The following is a 19,253-nucleotide window of genomic DNA, read 5'->3' as shown; positions in this document are numbered from 1 at the left end:
ATGATTGAATCTTTATGCTCATTCGATTTGCTTTAATTTAAACTATGTTGCTTACTCTTTAGATAATTTTTTCTAATACTTTGATGAATTTCAAAATTTTCAGGGAAATAGAAAAAAACAGTTTTTTTTTAAGTTCTCATTTAATAACTTTCAAGTGATACATAATAGTTGAATCTTGTTAATATTTTCATGTAGCTTATCGAATGAGCTTCATATTTCAGTAGTATTTTTTTTATATTCAACGAAAATAACCTATTTATTTATTGAAAGTTAGCTGTTGCATTCGTTTTTCCACTTTTGAATAAATTCATGTAACTGTTCCAATTTTGATTCCTGCCGTGTAACACTTTTAAAATCTCAACATTAAAGTATACATAAAGTATTTTTTCAAAATTGATAAGCATAAATATTGTTGATCTTATAAGCTTTAGATAGATTTTTAAACGCCACCACCTACCTTACAGATTTAAATAATTATATAAATAATGAAAAATCTACTTCCATTTCGGCTGCCGAATGGCCTTTTTTTATATTTTAAGATGCTGTAGGTACTAAACTTCGAGATTTAGGACAAATTGTTTGATTACATAAATTGTAGGACTTAAAATTTCCTATAAAATTGTTTTCTACATTTTTTATCCATTACCAATAGTTTGGGCGCTAAATGAGATTTAGTGTTATTTTTACGAAATTTTAATTTAAGAAGCGAACTGTGCAGAAATCTAATCGAGTTACGGCCTCGACTCAAAGGTTTTTTTTTTGCAGCAAATTTAGTTCTCTACAAACGCCTATAAGCCAAAATGCAAAAAAAAATTTAATACCGTGAGTGGAAGAAAAAGTTATCAAAAGTAATTTTTCAATGTTATTTAAATGGGGAAAATAAAAAATGGATTATTAATTTTTGTTTTTCCACCGACTACAAGATTTTTAATTGGGATTTGATAAAAAAAAATACTCTAAAATGAAGCACTCTAATATATCTATTTATATATGGTGGTTCGGTTGCACTCCGCATCATGGCGTTTACAACTCATGCTTTTCGCATGACTATAAATATTGATTCTATTAATGTATAAGATTGCTACGTTAGGGTTGACGTACAAACTGTATTTATGATGTTCGATGTACAGCTTCTCATGAGTCTGCCCTATTAGCTCTCCATAAGAATCGTCTGTAATTTATTATACCCGAGCTGGCAGTACAAATGAAACTAATACTAGTACTTAGCCTAATCTGGAGTTCGGTAATGTAGTTCTTGGTGATCTTGAACTGGCTGATTAATGATTCTCCAGGATACCCCTCTTGGACATTGGTGCTTGTATTCAGGTGCTGCTTTACTTATGCTTAATTATAAGGAGGTGGACTGGACAATCAGGTGAATTCACTGAAACACTGGTACAGTTACTGACTAAATAACTATTCATTTAACTGATAATTATCAGTTCTGCCACAACAAGCACACACTGGTACAATTGTCTGAATAACACACAACTAACTGCGTGTGATATTACTGTTACTGCTATTTAAAAACAGCGATTTTCTAAAGTTTAATTAGTTTTGAATAGCTCTAACTTTACAAAATCGGAGCAATCATGCAAAAGATGGCTAGATTCTAGTAAAATATACCTCGACAAAAGATATTAGTTGCTGGTCGATTCTCAACTTCAAATACGGTACTTATAACAGTGTTTTATAAATACGCAAAATTGAATCAAAACAGTTGTTCAGTTGAATGCTATTAGCTTAGCCCGATATAAGTTAAGACCTAATATCTACTTTTTTCATAAAAGTAAAAGTCTTACTGAGAAGAATGCCGCTGGACAGGAGTCTTTAAGTTATATGAAAGCTGAAATACAAATATTTAAAAATTAGTGAAAAATCAACTTTTTTAAAAATTAAAAAAATTTTCCAGCGACCGGATTTGCACATATCGGGCTCGAATTTTCAGGATCGTCTCTTTTTTTGGTGGGCTTTCGAGAAAACATCACCATTAAAATCGCTGACTCCAGTACGCACACTTTCGTCAAGAATTAATTAATCTGCCCATCTATATATATATATATATATATATATTGTAACGAATGTGAAATTGATGTTTTAAAATATTTGAATAACTAGAAAACAAATGCATTCTTCTCTTGTTTTATAGATACGCGACTAGAGTCAGTCAGTCTTATATTGACAGCATAACAGCATACATCTGTACATCAAAAAACTATATCTCTCTTGCCATTCTTTTACTGCTGTTAATTGTGGTGTTATTATTTCTAATATAAGTGTGTTATCATTGTAGTGTATAAGTGATATTAATTTAAGATACCAGTCACTACAATTTGGTGTCAGAAGTAGGATAAGTGCGCGTAACTTTCGTGTGTCGTGTGAACTTACAAATATAAAATTAAAATGAAAATATTTGTCAAAATATCGTGACGTGACGGGGAAGGCAAAGATTAGAAAGAAAACGATCATGATTCGTTTGATGTTACTAAAGACGCAAATAATTATAAATTAAAGAATAAATTCAGTGATCAATTAAACAAGTTGCACGAGATGTCCCGTTGACACAATTCAATATACGTCAATGCTAATTGTGGGTATACGCATCATACTTACTTAAAAGAATTAGGTGGGGACATGAGGAAGATCGAGAGAATAAGAGATCAAAGAAACTTGGCGTTGATAAATATATATGCATAAAATTTTTTTAAATTAATTTTTTTTTTTTTTTTCCAAAGTCGGACTTAACACTACATATATAAAAAAAAAAGTTCGTGATTAATAAATTAATGTTGTGAAAATATTTTTATTAATTTACGTTAACGTGCGAGTATGCGTAATTTCGTGTGTGATAAAAATGTAAAATTATAGCGATCGAAACATCAAATTCCGGATATTGTTATTATTTCAAAAAAATAAAAAACAGTGAAGCTGGAAGAATATTTACTTAGCATCAATTGAGGAGTTGGAGTTGAACTTATGGACAACTGAAAATTCGGGAAGGATTCTTTGGTGATGTACCATTATTTATTAATAATAGTAGTTAAGTGAAATCAAAAATAAAAGAAATGTCATTTTATCAGATACAAATTAACTAAAAATATCGTGATATCCAACCGCTCTTTTGTTTTGTAATCGATTAACGTGATTAATAAACCGGGTATATTTAATGATTTTGTGTTGAAGAACGATATATAAAAAGAAAAAAGAAAAATAATTTTTGTACAGATAGTCAATTTGAAAATATTTTTTTATTGTCCTGTCGGGGCTGTGTAATCCCTCAAGTATTTTATTGAGTCAATGAATATAAATTTAGACGCATAAATAAGAAATTTTGTTAAACTACTGAGATTACTGTCATGATTTAAATAAAAAAGAAAAGGAATGTCAATATTAACGGAAATAATTTATAATTTCGTTTACTTCAATGTAATTGGGAAGGTCCTTATGAAATTAAAAATAAATTAAATAACGTAGTTTACAGAATTAGGAAAATACCGAATGGAAAATATAAAATCGTGCATGTAAATCGTCTTGCACCATATCGTGATCAATAAGAAAACTTAAAGAGAAGTCCGACTGGGGCGCTAAACGATCTCAGCATAGACGTTGTAAAGGCTTTCTGGGATTCTGTAGTCAGTTGGTAAGTCTAGAATATCTCTTTCAAACTGATAGAATTAAAAGATCTGTCTGGACGACTTACTAAAGACTGGTATAGTCCATAAAAGAAGTCTGGCAGTAGAACCTGAATGGCCACACTGTAGATGTCATTGAAGGGTTCCCGAGATACTGAAAGAGGCCTGGCTGGGGCTCTAAACGATCTCGGTGGTAACGCTATTTGGGAATTCCCGGGATTCTATTAGGACTGGGAATGTTCTGGGTTCGATTATTAATTGGAGAGAAATCTGACTGAGGGCCCGGAACGATTGATCGTTGCAGGGGATTCACGGGATTCCTGGGCCTTTGATGATAGACTGGATATTTCATTTGGTTTGAGTGAGCTCAGCTCGAATTAAAAGTCCGAATTCTTAGGACTTATCATGGGTCAACAGTATCCTGACTGGAGCTTCGGGATCCATCCGGGATTGACTTCGTCAGCATTTCTCTCTTGTTAATGGCGACGACTTCTGAGAAATAGATGGATACACTGGAGAGTTTCCGAGGAACTTACTTAAATAGAAAAATTAAAAGAAATTAATTGAAATTCGTTGCAACGTGTATTCTTCAGTATTATTGATGTGTTAGCTATAGATAACACACCGGCATATGGACTGAATGGATCGAACGGTAGAACATTAAGCATATAAGATCAAAATTATTGAATTGATCATGATAATGAAAGTTAATAAATTAACAACTTATAAATAATAAAATGTAACGATAAAATACGTTTAAGTATAAAATTTAATAAAATTTTAGAGATACTCGTTTTGTTTTCTTTATTATGTGCAGATAATATTTCCAATTTCATTGGGAAGGGAGAGGAGTCAATTCCTAGTCCTTCAAGGAGGACAGGAAGAAGTTTCTGTTCCCATCTCGTTCCTGTTACAATTTTTAATTTTATTATTTTGATTCGTTGAATAAGAAAATGGAGACACGCGCGTCGATTAACTTCTTAGCAGAATATTTTATTTTTGAAGTGAAACTTCTTTAGGCGCGGTAGGGAAAAAATTCTGTAACTCCTTATCTTTAGAGTGGATCTTATCTTGTAACTCGAATCTTGTAACTAGTATACGTGAAGGTATATATTTGAGTGTGTGTATAAGCATGTATGAGTGTCTGTGAGGGTCTAGTAGGAGACCAAAATGAGTCAATGTACAGTTGAGTATATATACTCCAGGACTTCGTATAGTATATAGTTAATGAGCAGTCTCAAATAAGATAAATCTATCTATAAATATATATATATATATTTTGTCCAATTTTGAGCTCTTGATATTAATATTAACCACTGGAACAACGTCGTCGAAGTTTTTCCATGCTAAAAGCACGTAAATTTATTTTTTTTCCTTTTCAATGAATAAAACTCAGCCCTACATTTATGTATCGTATCGGTCCAAAGTTTTTCTTGAAGAGGATTGTATGTTCTGTAAAAAAGCCAGTATCTGCTTAGCTCTGAGTTTAACTCTAGCTTTCCTGTGAGTCTCTAATGTCAAATTTTATATCAAATTGATGGATTTTTGCTGTTAACTCATGAACGGTCGAGTTTAGAGAAAAAAAGTGTATGACCTTTTTTGTAGGAAATTCAGTTTTCTATAAAAAAGATTTCATAACTTATGTCTGTAAAACTATTATTTTAAAAAATACACGAATTTGAAGTTATTTAAATTTTAAATTTTAACAAAATTTCGAGATTAATTGTTTTATAATTAAATAACATTTATATTTTTAGTAGTTTTTCGTCTAATTTTATTTATTACTTAGCACAGAAAAAAAAATGTTTTTAAGACATTCAAAATTAAGTATATACAATCTATTTTTGTAATGAACTCGAAATAAAATGGGTTTTTAAACTCATTAAGGTGGAAATTTCAGGGTATTTTTTATATTTTATATATATATATATGTATTAATCCTTATCTTTCAAAAAGTACTGATAGTATATTAATTACTAGAATACCTCCTTATTTTTAAAATTAAAAAACATTACATACTCATATAACTGATTAGCCCTGATGTACCAATAATGAAAAGTAATGGTATCTCGCAAATGTATTAATATAAATAATTCTTAACAGTTCTCGATTCACCAAATGTCAAATCAATAAATAAACATGACCAATAGAGTTAAAAAATTTATTTTAAACAAATGACAATCGAATAGAATAAATTTAGGTACAATAAAAATTCATCATTTCTTAGTCAAAAAAATATGTTCCGTATAAGTAATCACCAACATATCATATACTAAAACCTTTACCGAAACACGCTGCATCTTATGGCATTATTCCAATCGATTCAGTAGTTTTTACAGTATATCAGAACGAAAAGGTCGGCTCTCCAATTATTGGTATAGATTGGATCGAATAATCAATTGAAACGGAAATGATAGCTTACTTACATACATTTTTGGCAGTTTAATGATTTTACATAATAAAATATGATTCTTTTGTCAGTCTTTTAATGATTGACTAGCATTTATTATACAACTGTAGCGATAGTTTAAAAGCTAAAAAGCGCTGCTTAATCATTAAAAAATTGACATAAAAATCATATTTTATTATGTAAAATCATTAGACTGCCAAAAATGTATGTATTGAAATAAAATGTATGTATGTATGTATGTATGTATGTATGTATGTATGTATGTATGTATGTATGTATGTATGTATGTATGTATGTATGTATGTATGTATGTATTAAATTAAAATGTATTATTTTAATTTAATAATTCATATACTATCAGTAATTTATGAAAGATAAAGATTAATACATAAATATATAAAATATAAAAAATACCCTGAAATATTAATCCAAATGAGTTTAAAAACCCATTTTATTCTAAATTCAGTACAAAAATAGATTGCAAATACTTAATTTTGAATGTCTTAAAATTTTTTTTTTTTTGCTAAGTAATAAATAAAGTTAGACGAAAAACTACTAAAAATATAAATATTATTTAATTATACTACAATTGATCTCGAAATTTAGCTAAAATTAAAAATTTTAAAAACTTTAAGTTCATGTATTTTTTAAAATAATAGTTTTACAGACATAAGTTATGAAATCTTTTTTATAGAAAACTGAATTTCCTACAAAAAAGGTCATACACTTTTTTTCTCTAAACTCGACCGTTCATGAGTTAACAGCAAAAATCCATCAATTTGATATAAAATTAGACATTAGAGACTCACAGGAAAGCTAAGGTTAAACTCAGAGCTAAGCAGATACTGGCTTTTATATAGAGCATACAATTCTCTTCAAGAAAAAATTTGGACCGATATGATACATAATGTAGGGCTGAGTTTTATTCATTGAAAAGGAAAAAAACTAAATTTACGTGCTTTTAGCACGGAAAAACTTCGACGACGTTGTTCCAGTGGTTAATATTAATATTAAGAGCTCAAAAATGGACTAAATGTTTATTTTAACATATAGAACGAGATTTTCGATGGGGAGTGAAGAAAAAAAAATGTTCGTTACAAACGGCGGACCCATATATATATATATATATATATATATATATATATACATACATATATATAAATATATATATATATATATATATATATATATATATATATATATTTATATATATATATATATATATATATATATATATTACAGTATATACCAGACATTTAGTTTGTTTATGTGTATGTAAATCATATGGACACCTTGGTAAAATTAGCGCGTTTATAAAATTAATTTTGATCATAGCCAAAGTGTGGTATAGCGATTTATAAGTTTGTATTTTGAAATTATTGGGCTAGTCAACAAGTTCAAAAACGCGAAAATTCTTGATAAAGCTCTCGAAATCTGAGCAATAGCTCATTCGATTTGGAATGACGTCTAAAAAAAATATTCTCGAGGATGTATTAGCCCCTTAAAAATTTCAATTGTTATTTACAAATTAAGAAAATAAACAATGGCACCCAGTTTTTTGTTAATAGCTCAAAATCTGTTAATATTTTTGAAGTTTTTAAAAAATGATCCTTAATCGGTAATGTCAACTTATTGACGATTCAATTTAATTCATGGAAAAACACTGGAACCCCGAAGAGAGTTCTTAGCGTTTTTCGAAACCTTAGTAGAGGGCTCAAAATTTCGTGATTTAAAAAATTCTGATTCGTCTCCAAAAAATTGTTTTAAAATTCTCATTAACTATACAAGTTCAACAAAGATATCCCCATTTTTTATTTGAAAGTGAGAGAGAAGTCCAGTGACGAAATGTCCCCTGAAAGAGGAGCAAATTTCTAACGAAAAAAGTCACAACTCATTAAAATTGACTTAATTTTTAAAAGATTTTAGAGTCTATCTTTAGGAAATAACAGGATGATACCAACATTGAATTCAAATACAACGATCGATGGAGTGTTCTCGAAATTTTTATATGATATTCAGGGCAAAATATAATTTTAACTTCCCGCTAAGAAAATTATTACTTTTCAAATATTCGGGAAGTTATTGGTTTCACCCCGATTTTCGAAAATTCGAGTTTTCATCAGATATCGAAGTGTCGAGATCCTAGGAAGCTATTCTGATTATTTTCAGAAGGATGTCCGAGTGTCTGTATGTGTGTGTGTGTGTGTGTATGGATGTTAACTCTTAATATCTTTTTAACGAACTGACCGATTAAAATGTTCGAGGTGGCAATCAAAAGAGTTTGTTGGCCGTCAACATTTCTGAAAATTTTCAATCGATCGATTTTATATACTCTAAGATATGGCAGAAAAACAAAAAAAAATTTTGATTTTTTAGCTTTTTTCAAATTTTTCAGAAATGGCTCGATCGGTCAACTCCAAAATCTAATCAGCACAATAAGTTAACAAAACGCGTCGATTGCCGCGTCAATCATCTCAATCGGTTTATTCATTCCAGAGAAATCGATCGAGAACGAGATGTTGAAAAACGGTTTTCTTCGATTGTCTTCGAAGTGATTTATCCGATCAATTCCAAAATTTGATTAGCTCTAGAACTCAAGAAAGCTCGTCGATTGCCGTTGCAGCCATCTCAATCGGTTGATTCGTTTGTAAGATATCGTGGGAGAAAAAAATGCTAAAAAACAGTTTTTTCCGAAAACAATGACATACAATAGTATTTTCGAGCTCGAAGAGCTCGACAATGTATTCGTGACAATGTTTCCGAGCTCAAAGAGCTCGAAAACAGCAGGAAGTTTTGGGGCTGGCCCGCAGGGTCAACCAATAGACCGATTTTTTTTATTCGTTATCGTTATCCTTCGATAACAAATGTACATATCGAAACACCCAAAAGTATAACTGAAATAGAGCAATAATAATAATACTTTTGAAAAGATAGACAATAAAATATTTAGAATTTACTATTTATTGAAATAGAAAATTTTGTTTATACCCTGTAAAAATCGGAAGTAAATCCAGATTGAATACAGTCACTTGAAGTTCCGGAGTTTAAAAAAAACACTTTGCATTCGGAGTGAATAAGGACTTTTTTATGAATGGAGTGATTTCGGAGTGTAGCGGATTTTATTTCAATCCCCATTCACTCCGGCCCGCAGTTTTAGTATTTAAAAAAAATTATATTTAATAGAAACAGCTGTTAATTAGATACATAATTATTTAAATCAATTTATTCAGATATTAATAATTAAACCTAAAATATTACGTTTTCAATTTATAAAATATTTTAGTAACTTACTAAATCATAATTGCGTACATGTCATACATAGTGAAAATATTAAATAATCGAATAGCTATAATGACATAATTTTTACGGAAATATTTTATATTTCGGAACAATATGAAATTTTATCTCATGGCATGGTCATGTAAATCATACGACAGTTTGTGACCAAGTGGAATTATATTTCTGCAAGTTTTATTATCCGTTGCTTATAATTTTTAAAAATCATTTCGTGTAAATATATGGAAAGGGAACTCGTAATTATTTCCGTACTCATCATAAATGTCAAAATCTCAAAGACTTGAGCTGACTGTGTATTAGTAATTTTTTAATCATAATTAATATTTTCTGAAAGCCTCCTTCGGAGTGTAATTCACCCCAAAGAGGAGTGAATAAAGAAAAAGTCACTAATTCTACGTTCACTCTGGATTCACTTTGCGTTCAGTCTGCAAATTTTTTACAGTGTACTGATTTTTTCTGTTCTAATAACATTTTAAGATACTGTTCAAAACAATGATAATTATATTAATGATAAATATGTTATCTAAAGATTACCATGAAATTAATTTAAAATAAAACGTTATCATTGTATTTAATAAATATGACCCGGAGAAGTTTCACTTCTTCCGCGTGTACACACTGATACACGCATTCTTTTTTTTTATTAATTCTTATCTCAATTAAACTATAGACTATTTTTTTATTATCTTTGCGTTAGCCTACAGGGTTGTTTTTTTAGCTATAGTGTTTTTTTCCCTGTAGGGTGATAGAGTGGGTTGGGATCATAGCGGAATCGATCAAAAATTGTAAATGATTTTAGTTTCAAGTTCGATTCGCCCACCTGAATTTTTATCGGGACGATAATTTATTGAGAAGGGGGTAGTGTAACAAATGTGAAATTGATGTTTTATAATATTTGAATAGCTAGAAAAGAAATGCCTTCTTTTCTTGCTTTACAGATGCGTGACTAGAGTCAGTCAGTCTTATATTGACAGCATAACAGCATACATCTGTACATCAAAAAACTATATCTCTCTTGCCATTCTTTTACTGCTGTTAATTGTGGTGTTATTATTTCTAATATAAATGTATTATCATTGTAGTGTATAAGTGATATTATTATAAGATACCAGGCACTACAGTATATATATATATATATATATATATATATATATATATATATATATATATATATATATATATATATATATATATATATATATATATATATATACAGGGTGATTCAGAATTACCTTCACAGCGGGAAAATTTGAATAGAGAAGACGATTCGAAACATAAAGTTCATTAGCCATTTTTCAAAATTCTCAATAGTTTTTGACTTATTTTATATCTAAGTTTATCAATCGAAGACATGCTTTAGGATTTGAAAAAAATTCAAAAGAAGAATAAATAAGTTTGACAACGCCGTAACTAAACTTCGAGCTATACACTATTTATTTAATTGAAAAGGTTCGATTTCTGCCAGAAGAGTAACAAAACACACAATTACAACCTAGAATATATTTGTATATTTTTTATTATCTTTTCTCTTTTTATAGAAAGAATTGTAAATGGAAAATAAGTTTTTTTTTTGAAATCAAAGCTTTCGGAGATTTGACATAAAAAATAACCGATTTTTAATTATATAATAAGCAACTCAGATTAAAAAATCTGGGCGTCGGTTGACCCTGCGAGCCAGCCCCAAAACTTCCCGCTGTTTTCAACCTCAAAGAGCTGGAAAACATTAGTGTAGATATATTTTCGAGCTCGAAAATGCTATCACATGCAATTGTTTTTTTACGATCTTTTCAATCTCTAACAAGTTACCTGTTATGCCGAAGTTTGAAAATTTAAGAATCGAAAATCATCAATGAAGCGGTATTTAAAATTGAGTTCCTGATTATGTTCAGTAAAATAAGTGTATTGTGGCAGAAATCAATGTCAGGGATCAAAATCAAGATTTAAATAAGTTTTGACTCATGTAAGGAACAATAAAATATGAAATATCCGATAAAAATATTAAAAACTACGTTCTATCGATTTTTTTGTTGATAATATGATTTAAACTGAAAACCAAGTTCGATGACATTATATGATCAAAAGAAACCATAAAAAAGATGATTTGGTATGATATCAGGCACATTTTAGTAAGTTATATTATGATTTATCCGGAAAAAATAACATAAAATGTTATTTTTTTAATATTTAAACGCCGATATCTTTTGAACTGATCATCCGATTTTGATGTTTGAGGTGGCAATCGACGCGTTTTATTGAGTACTAGAGCTGATTAGATTTTGAAGTCGATCGTATAAGTCGTTTTTGAGAAATCAATAAAAAACTAAAAAAAAAAAATTTTTTTTTTTTGTAATTCGCAAATATTTTCGAGTCTATTCGATCAAATAATCTGAAATTTTTAGGAAAGTTGACGGCCAACAAGCTCTTTCGATTGCCACCTCAACCATCCAAATCGATTCATTAGTTCAAAAGTTACAAAGAGTTTACATACACACACACACACACACACACACACACACACACACACACACACACACACACACACACACACACACACACACACACACACACACACATACATACACACACTCGGACATCTGATGAAAACTCGATTTTCGAAAATCGGGGTGAAAACAATAACTTCCCGAAATTTTTGAAAATCGTCGACTTTCTTAGCGGGAAGTTAAAAAAGAAATTTGAAAACTAATTGAATTGTCTTACCAGGATAAAAGCAATTTGAAATAAGCTCGAGACTTTGCTAAGTGCTCATTATACGTCATACTAAACATATTTCTAAAGATCTTGCAGATTGTCTTGTTAAACATTTTCCAAGTGATCTTTCTCGGCGATTAGCTATCTGACTATCTTGCTAATGGTCTTGCTAGTGATCTTTCTTATAATTTTGCTGGTGATCTGGCTAACCATATGGCTGATGGTCTTGATTGTGGTTTTGCGGATGGTCTTGTAGGTCAATTTTTGCAGCATTTCGCTATTTGCCCCATGGGACATCTCGCTGAACGTCTGGCTTATCGGCTCAGTGAACGTCTTGCCAGACATTTGTTGGATATGCTTGCAAGTTTGTGAACCTAAAAAAAATGGCAAATGAAGCAAACAAACCTTCGCCTGACCTAGCCAGTATATTGCTTCATATGAACAGAGATATAGCAAGAGGCAATTCTCGCTTAAAATCAACTTTTTTTTCGTATTGCACAGATCCGATATTTGAGTTGGACACCCCGGACGAGAAGTGTATTGAAAAAGTTTTTTGATGTCAAGAAAAGCATAATTGCTTCAAACAAACGACCACTAAGAATCTATGAATTTATAATACACTGGTATAATTGTAGAATCGCAGATAAATATAAAACTATCTAGTATTGAGTATTAATGATTGTTGCCAGTGATCTATCTGGTTGTCTTCCCGGTGATCTTTCTGGTAATCTTTCTGGTACTCTTGCTAAAAGTCTTGCTGAAGATTTTGCTGGCGATTTTTTTTTGTGGTCTTGCTGAAGGTTTTGTTGGTGATCTTTCTGGTGGTCTTACAGTTAAGTCCGTCACAGAAAAGGAGGAATTTTTCTATCTTGCAATAACTATAACATTTCTTCACTGTATTCACTCATCGTTGGGAAAACTTGGTGCAGCGTACATATTTGAGAGTTAAGAGTCTTCTTCAAACTCGTTGGTTTGCTCAACATGATGCTTGTTACGCATTAGAAAAAGAATGGTCTGCAATAACCGATGCACTGGAATATTTTACTGAACGCGGAGATGACAAACCAACAAACAATTACACGATCTGAATCTATGACATTGCAGTGAAAATTGCAGCATTTAGAAATAGCAATTCTAGACATTGTTTGCAATGTAATTTTTGATCGATTCAATAGTGCTGGCCAGAAACTAAGTATCTCTAGCTGATTTATTATCTGTTAAACAGATCTATAGTTCTCTTGCTCTATTTCTCCATAACCTGAGAGACAGACAATTTTTTAAATATTAAGAAAAAGTCAAAACACTCGAACAGTCGAATATAAATAAAAGAATACCTTTTTCTGGACAAGAACATTTTCGCACAAATGTTTATCATTTTTAATATTTTAATTTAATTTAAAAGACAGAGAAAAAAGATAGGCGGGGCCAAGCGCTCTGATTGGTTAATGAAAATTCTTTATTAACTTGTTTTTTATAGTAAACTGATTGCAGTAACAGAATTAAAAAAAAATAATAATAATGCTAACCCTGACTGAAAAAATGTCAAATCAAAGAAACAGGTTAGCCTTCGAAATAAATGATTTGTTGAAAATGTTCTCCCCAACTTTAGCATGCTAAGCAGTCCTAATGACCCTATTAGGAATATATGTATAACAGACAAAGAATCTGAGGTTTACACTACCTCCCCTTCCCCCTTTATAATTTTATGCTACTCTAATAGAAGAAAAAGAAAAGATTCAATGCATGGAAAGTGTATATTTCGAGACAAATCACTTTTTCTCTTTGCGATTTTAACCAGCAGCGACCAGAATTCAAGGGTTGAACCCTGGCTTAGGCTGGCCTCTAACAATATTTAATTTTACGACAGAGCAGTAGGCTAGGGTTCTTGCACAGCAAAGACCCGCATTTATTCAAACTCAGCAACGTATGTAAAATTTATCAACTCACCTCACGGCTTATGATTTATCAATAGATTTCTTATAATGAATAGATTTATTAATTCTTACTTAATAATATTCTTAATAGACGATTTAATAATTCTTACCAGTAAAATAGGAAAATAAATAATATGAGTGAAAGATATAGTGAAATGAATTAATTAGAAAGATGCAAGTTTTACTGCCAATTATAATAAAGTTCAGCTACTTACAATAAACGCTCTGCACTTAACAATGTATAGAATACCCTCGTAGATGCCGGATACAATATTCCTCCACGTGGAATGACGCAGTTTTACACAGAACTTTTTTTTTATTTAATATTATAATATTTAGTATCGCGAGTGAATCACCGGTAACGTACAATATTAATAATTTTATTAAAACTTGATTTAGAATATTTATAACAATTTATGAAAGTAATAAAATAAGATTGCAAGTAAAATTTCCAGAGTAATAATAGAAAATATAGCAATGTAATTACATTGTTTATTAATTGATTAATTAATTGATTAATTAATAAGTATAGCAAATTGATAACAAAGGTACGTATAAGTACTAAGTGATCCAGGATCGAAGTGATGGACCGATAATTGAGGGTCTGGGACTCGCCTCTGATTCTGTCCCCTCTTCACCCTTACAAACATGCGTCGACGTGAAAATTAAGTCATGTGACCATGGCACTATGACGTACTAAATTCAGGTGGCAACGAGACGGAGAAAATTGGGAACCGCGAGGCTGAGGACAACGAAGACAATTCACATTGTCTCAATCTATATATTTGTAAATTTGAATATATTCAATACATGTAGAATAGACCCGAACTTCTGAACGTTTTTAATGAGAGAAAATTGAAAAAAAAAAAATAGTAATTCAAATAGCAAACAAACGTTGATATCCGAATTATTTTTGCCCAACAACCTAAGAGCAATCATTGTTCTTATTTCATAGGAAAAAATTAGTCGAACACAATTACCCGAGTTGAAATCTGAAATGTGGTTTTAGCCTAGATACCCTCAATTCTTTTGTTAACAGGCTTGTCGCTCATAGTTGAACTGTAATTTTAATTTCCATGCCCTCAAAGTAGCATTGGGAGAGTAAAATCATACTTTCAAAGTGATTTTAAAACTGCGATTTTATTTTCCAAAGCCCAAAATTTAAGTTAAGACTGTATTTTGCTGGACATAAATTTTTCAACTTCTGTCAGCAGACTAAATTTTCCGAAGTCTAAAATAAAATTGTAAAACTATTCTGGACTTAGAAGGTTTTTCAACTCTTTTAAATCCATCGAATTTTAGTAAGTCCCAAATTTTTTTTTATTTATGTTTATTTTGTCTGTCCTTTGTGTTTAAATGAATATTTATTTTACCCAATGGATACTCAAATATTTTTTTTAAAATAACTATTTTCAATCAATAGTTTGAGTTTTTTCTTAAAGTAAGAAAGAAAGAAAAAAAAAATCTGGGCGTCGGTTGACCCTGCGGGCCAGCCCCAAAACTTCCCGCTGTTTTCGACCTCAAAGAGCTCGAAAACATTAGTGTGGATATATTTTCGAGCTCTTCGAGCTCGAAAATGCTATCACATGCAATTGTTTTTTTACGATCTTTTCAAGCTCTAACAAGTTACCTGTTATGCAGAAGTTTGAAAATTTAAGAATCGAAAATCATCAATGAAGCGGTTTTTAAAATTTAGTTCCTGATTATGTTCAGTAAAATAAGTGTGTTGAGGCAGAAATCAATGTCAGGGATCAAAATCAAGATTTAATTAAGTTTTGACTCATGTAAGAAACAATAAAATATGAAATATCCGATAAAAATATTAAAAACTACGTTTTATCGATTTTTTTGTTGATAATATGATTTAAACTAAAAATCAATTCCGATGACATTATATGATCAAAAGAAACCATAAAAAAGATGAGTTGGTATGATATCAGGCACATTTTAGAACGTTATATTATGATTTATCCGGAAAAAATAACATAAAATGTTATTTGTTTAACTTTCCAACGCCGATATCTTTTGAACTAATAAATCGATTTTGATAGTTGACATGGCACTCAACGCGTTTTATTGAGTACTAGAGCTGATTAGATTTTGAAGTCGATCGTATAAGTCGTTTTTGAGAAATCAATAAAAAACTAAAAAAAAAAATTTTTTTTTTTTCGTAATTCGCAAATATTTTCGAGTCTATTCTATCAAATAATCTGAAATTCTAAGGAAAGTTGACGGCCAACAAGCTCTTTCGATTGCCACCTCAACCATCCAAATCGATTCATTAGTTCAAAAGTTACAAAGAGTTTACATACATACACACACACACACACACACACACACACACACACACACACACACATACACACACATACACACACACACACACATACACATACACACACACACACACACACACACACACACACACACACACACACACACACACACACACACACACACACACACACATACATACACACACTCGGACATCATTCTGAGATTAGTCAGAATAGCTTCCTAGGACCTCAAAACGTCGACATCTGATGAAAACTCGATTTTCGAAAATCGGGGTGAAAACAATAACTTCCCGAAATTTTTGAAAATCGTCGACTTTCTTAGCGGGAAGTTAAAAAGTCTACTATGGTCTAAATAAACTATTAACTACACTCTTATAAACCGGAAAAAATTGTATTCGAATAAAAATGAAGAATGAATGTTGACTCTTTAGAAAAAATAATTAAATTAACTCATCAAATTTATTTTTTTTTAATTAAATCAATTTTTATTCATTAAAATAAATAGATATCTAGAACGATGGCTTAGTTTAAATATTTGTTATTTATTGTTAATTCATTCTAATACAATCATTTTATTCAAGTTCTTCAGTATTAATTAATTTCACAGCTATAAACATACGATCACCAATTTCTACTGAAATACAAATTGATGTTAACATCGACTCTGACTGTTTTATCTTTATACTATAAATTGATTTACATATATATTCGTAACGTTTTTTATTCAAAAATTCTAATAAAAATTATAATAGCTATTTTCATCTTATAGTGGATGTAAAATGAGCGAATAAAACTAATTGGATCTAGTTTAGGTGTGAGGAATTTTAAACAATCAAAAATTACACAGAATTTAATAATAAATAAATTATAGATTTATTTACACTATTCACACTCAAAAATTGTAAGAACTCATACTTAATAGCGAATGCAACTTAAACAGACACGCGATAGCGAATTCAACTTTGGTGATAAGATCCACGTATATAAAATTGACACGTGGTCAGAGCGATTACCTATGCGGTAATTATTTATATTATGATTATAAATTACAATCAATTAATTTTCTCTCAGTAAATAGCAGCCTTAGTATACTGACTAAATAAAGAGAGAAATTAGCGTAGCGGTTTGATTTAATTACAAAAGAATGAATAACTGTAACAGAGAAGCGGGTCTAGAACACGAGGTAGCAACCAGCTAAGCACGTTGTAGAATCCTAAAAGATGGTAGCGTCGATGACTCGTCGAGAAGCTTGGCGTCGACGTGGCAGCCTTGCTGCATATAACGAATTTTTCCCATTGTCTTAAAAGCGCGCTAACAGGAAGCAGTTGATAGCCAACTCTCTCATTGGCTGGCCAATATAAAACGAATTATGTGATTGGCCAGCTTGTAGTGGGTTCTCAAGGCGTCTTGACACGGTCCTGAGTTGGAGATTGTATGTACTGGGCTCAAATAGCGAGTGACCCGGCACAATTCTGACTTTCAGTTAGTAGCGATTTCGGCAACTCCCGGACTTAGCAGAAATGCACGAAGCTTGATTCAAATTAGTCAAGCTCGTGACTGAACAGTGGATATCCCCTTCGTCCCTTCGTTTCCCTTACCTACCAACGAAGATCTGATATGGATCTCTTCCACAATTGAAAAGTAGGTTTTGGAGGGAATATTTACATTACTGCCGACTGTAAATTTACCCAACATTTAATAAATTGCTGCTGGTCTTGTTCATGGTCTCGCTTGTGGTCTTTATCTTGGTCTTGCTCCTGGTCGTACGCATGGTCTCGCTCGTGGTCTTCTCGTAGTCTTGCTTGTGCTCTCGCTTGTGGTCTTGCTCATGGTCCTGCCATCACAACAAAAAATTAAAAAATTTGTAGAAACTTAATAAATTTTTATATAATTTTTTATAATTATCATCGAGGCCGACAAATATTGTTTTCATAAAATTTCATATAAGTTCATGGAGTTTTTTTAAATTTTGTAAAAATTCATCACGAAAACTTATGAATTCAGTCTTTACCGGCATTTCACTCTAAATACATGAATTATGCACAAGACTTGAATTTTCGTCATGTGGACCAATGATCAACGTTTAGGACTACCAGCTGAGAGGAGCCGTGTTCCAACCCAGCAGACGCCCAGGATTTTTTCATCAACTCGTGTTTCTGGATTTGTAATGAGTTTGCGTGGTAATAATCAAATCGAAAATTCGGTATTTAACTTCACACACACACCTGACTCATTCGTGACTTATATCTTACGTAAATTATGACATAGCGTAAAATCACTCTGACGTCAAATTTATGTCAATGTGTTGACTGGGAAATGCTCTACAAAAAAAGTATCCTATCATTTTTGGATAAATTTATATGGTCAAAAGTTCTTGGAGTCTGAATTCAAATTTATGGTAAATTTTAAGAATTTTTACCTTTCCGGCGAAACTTTCAGACTTTTCACAAAATGTCAAACGATTTTTATGTAGACAATTTTATTTCTCACAAATTATCTCGAACAAACTTTTTTTTCAATGTCGCAAGTAGTTACTAGGGTATTCTTCCCGCCGCTATTGTTCTCGAACAATGGTGTCTGGGGCCCCCGTCCCCCTCGGGGGGAGGAGGACTGAGCCAGACGCCATCAATCGGAAAAGCGTGCGTGGGAGAATACACCACTGTCTTTTTATTTTTTTATTACAAATTTTTTACAAGTATTTCTTATGTCTAAAGGTTGCATTTTTTTATAATATTTTTTATAATATTTTTATAAAAGTTTTATAATTATTTCTTACGTCTATTGGATACAATTTTTTTATAATTTTTCTTATAATATTTTTTTACATTTTTTATAAAATTTTTTACTTTCTTATATTTTTTTTACATTTTTTAATAATTTTTTTTAGAGTATTATTTATAATATTTTTATCCATCATATTCGAAAAACATTTTTTTTTTTTCAATATTTTTAAAGAGGGGCCTAGTATCGCACT

Source organism: Microplitis demolitor, chromosome 6, assembly GCF_026212275.2.
Source record: "Microplitis demolitor isolate Queensland-Clemson2020A chromosome 6, iyMicDemo2.1a, whole genome shotgun sequence".
Lineage (NCBI taxonomy): Eukaryota > Metazoa > Arthropoda > Insecta > Hymenoptera > Braconidae > Microplitis > Microplitis demolitor.
This window is presented reverse-complemented; position numbering follows the sequence as displayed.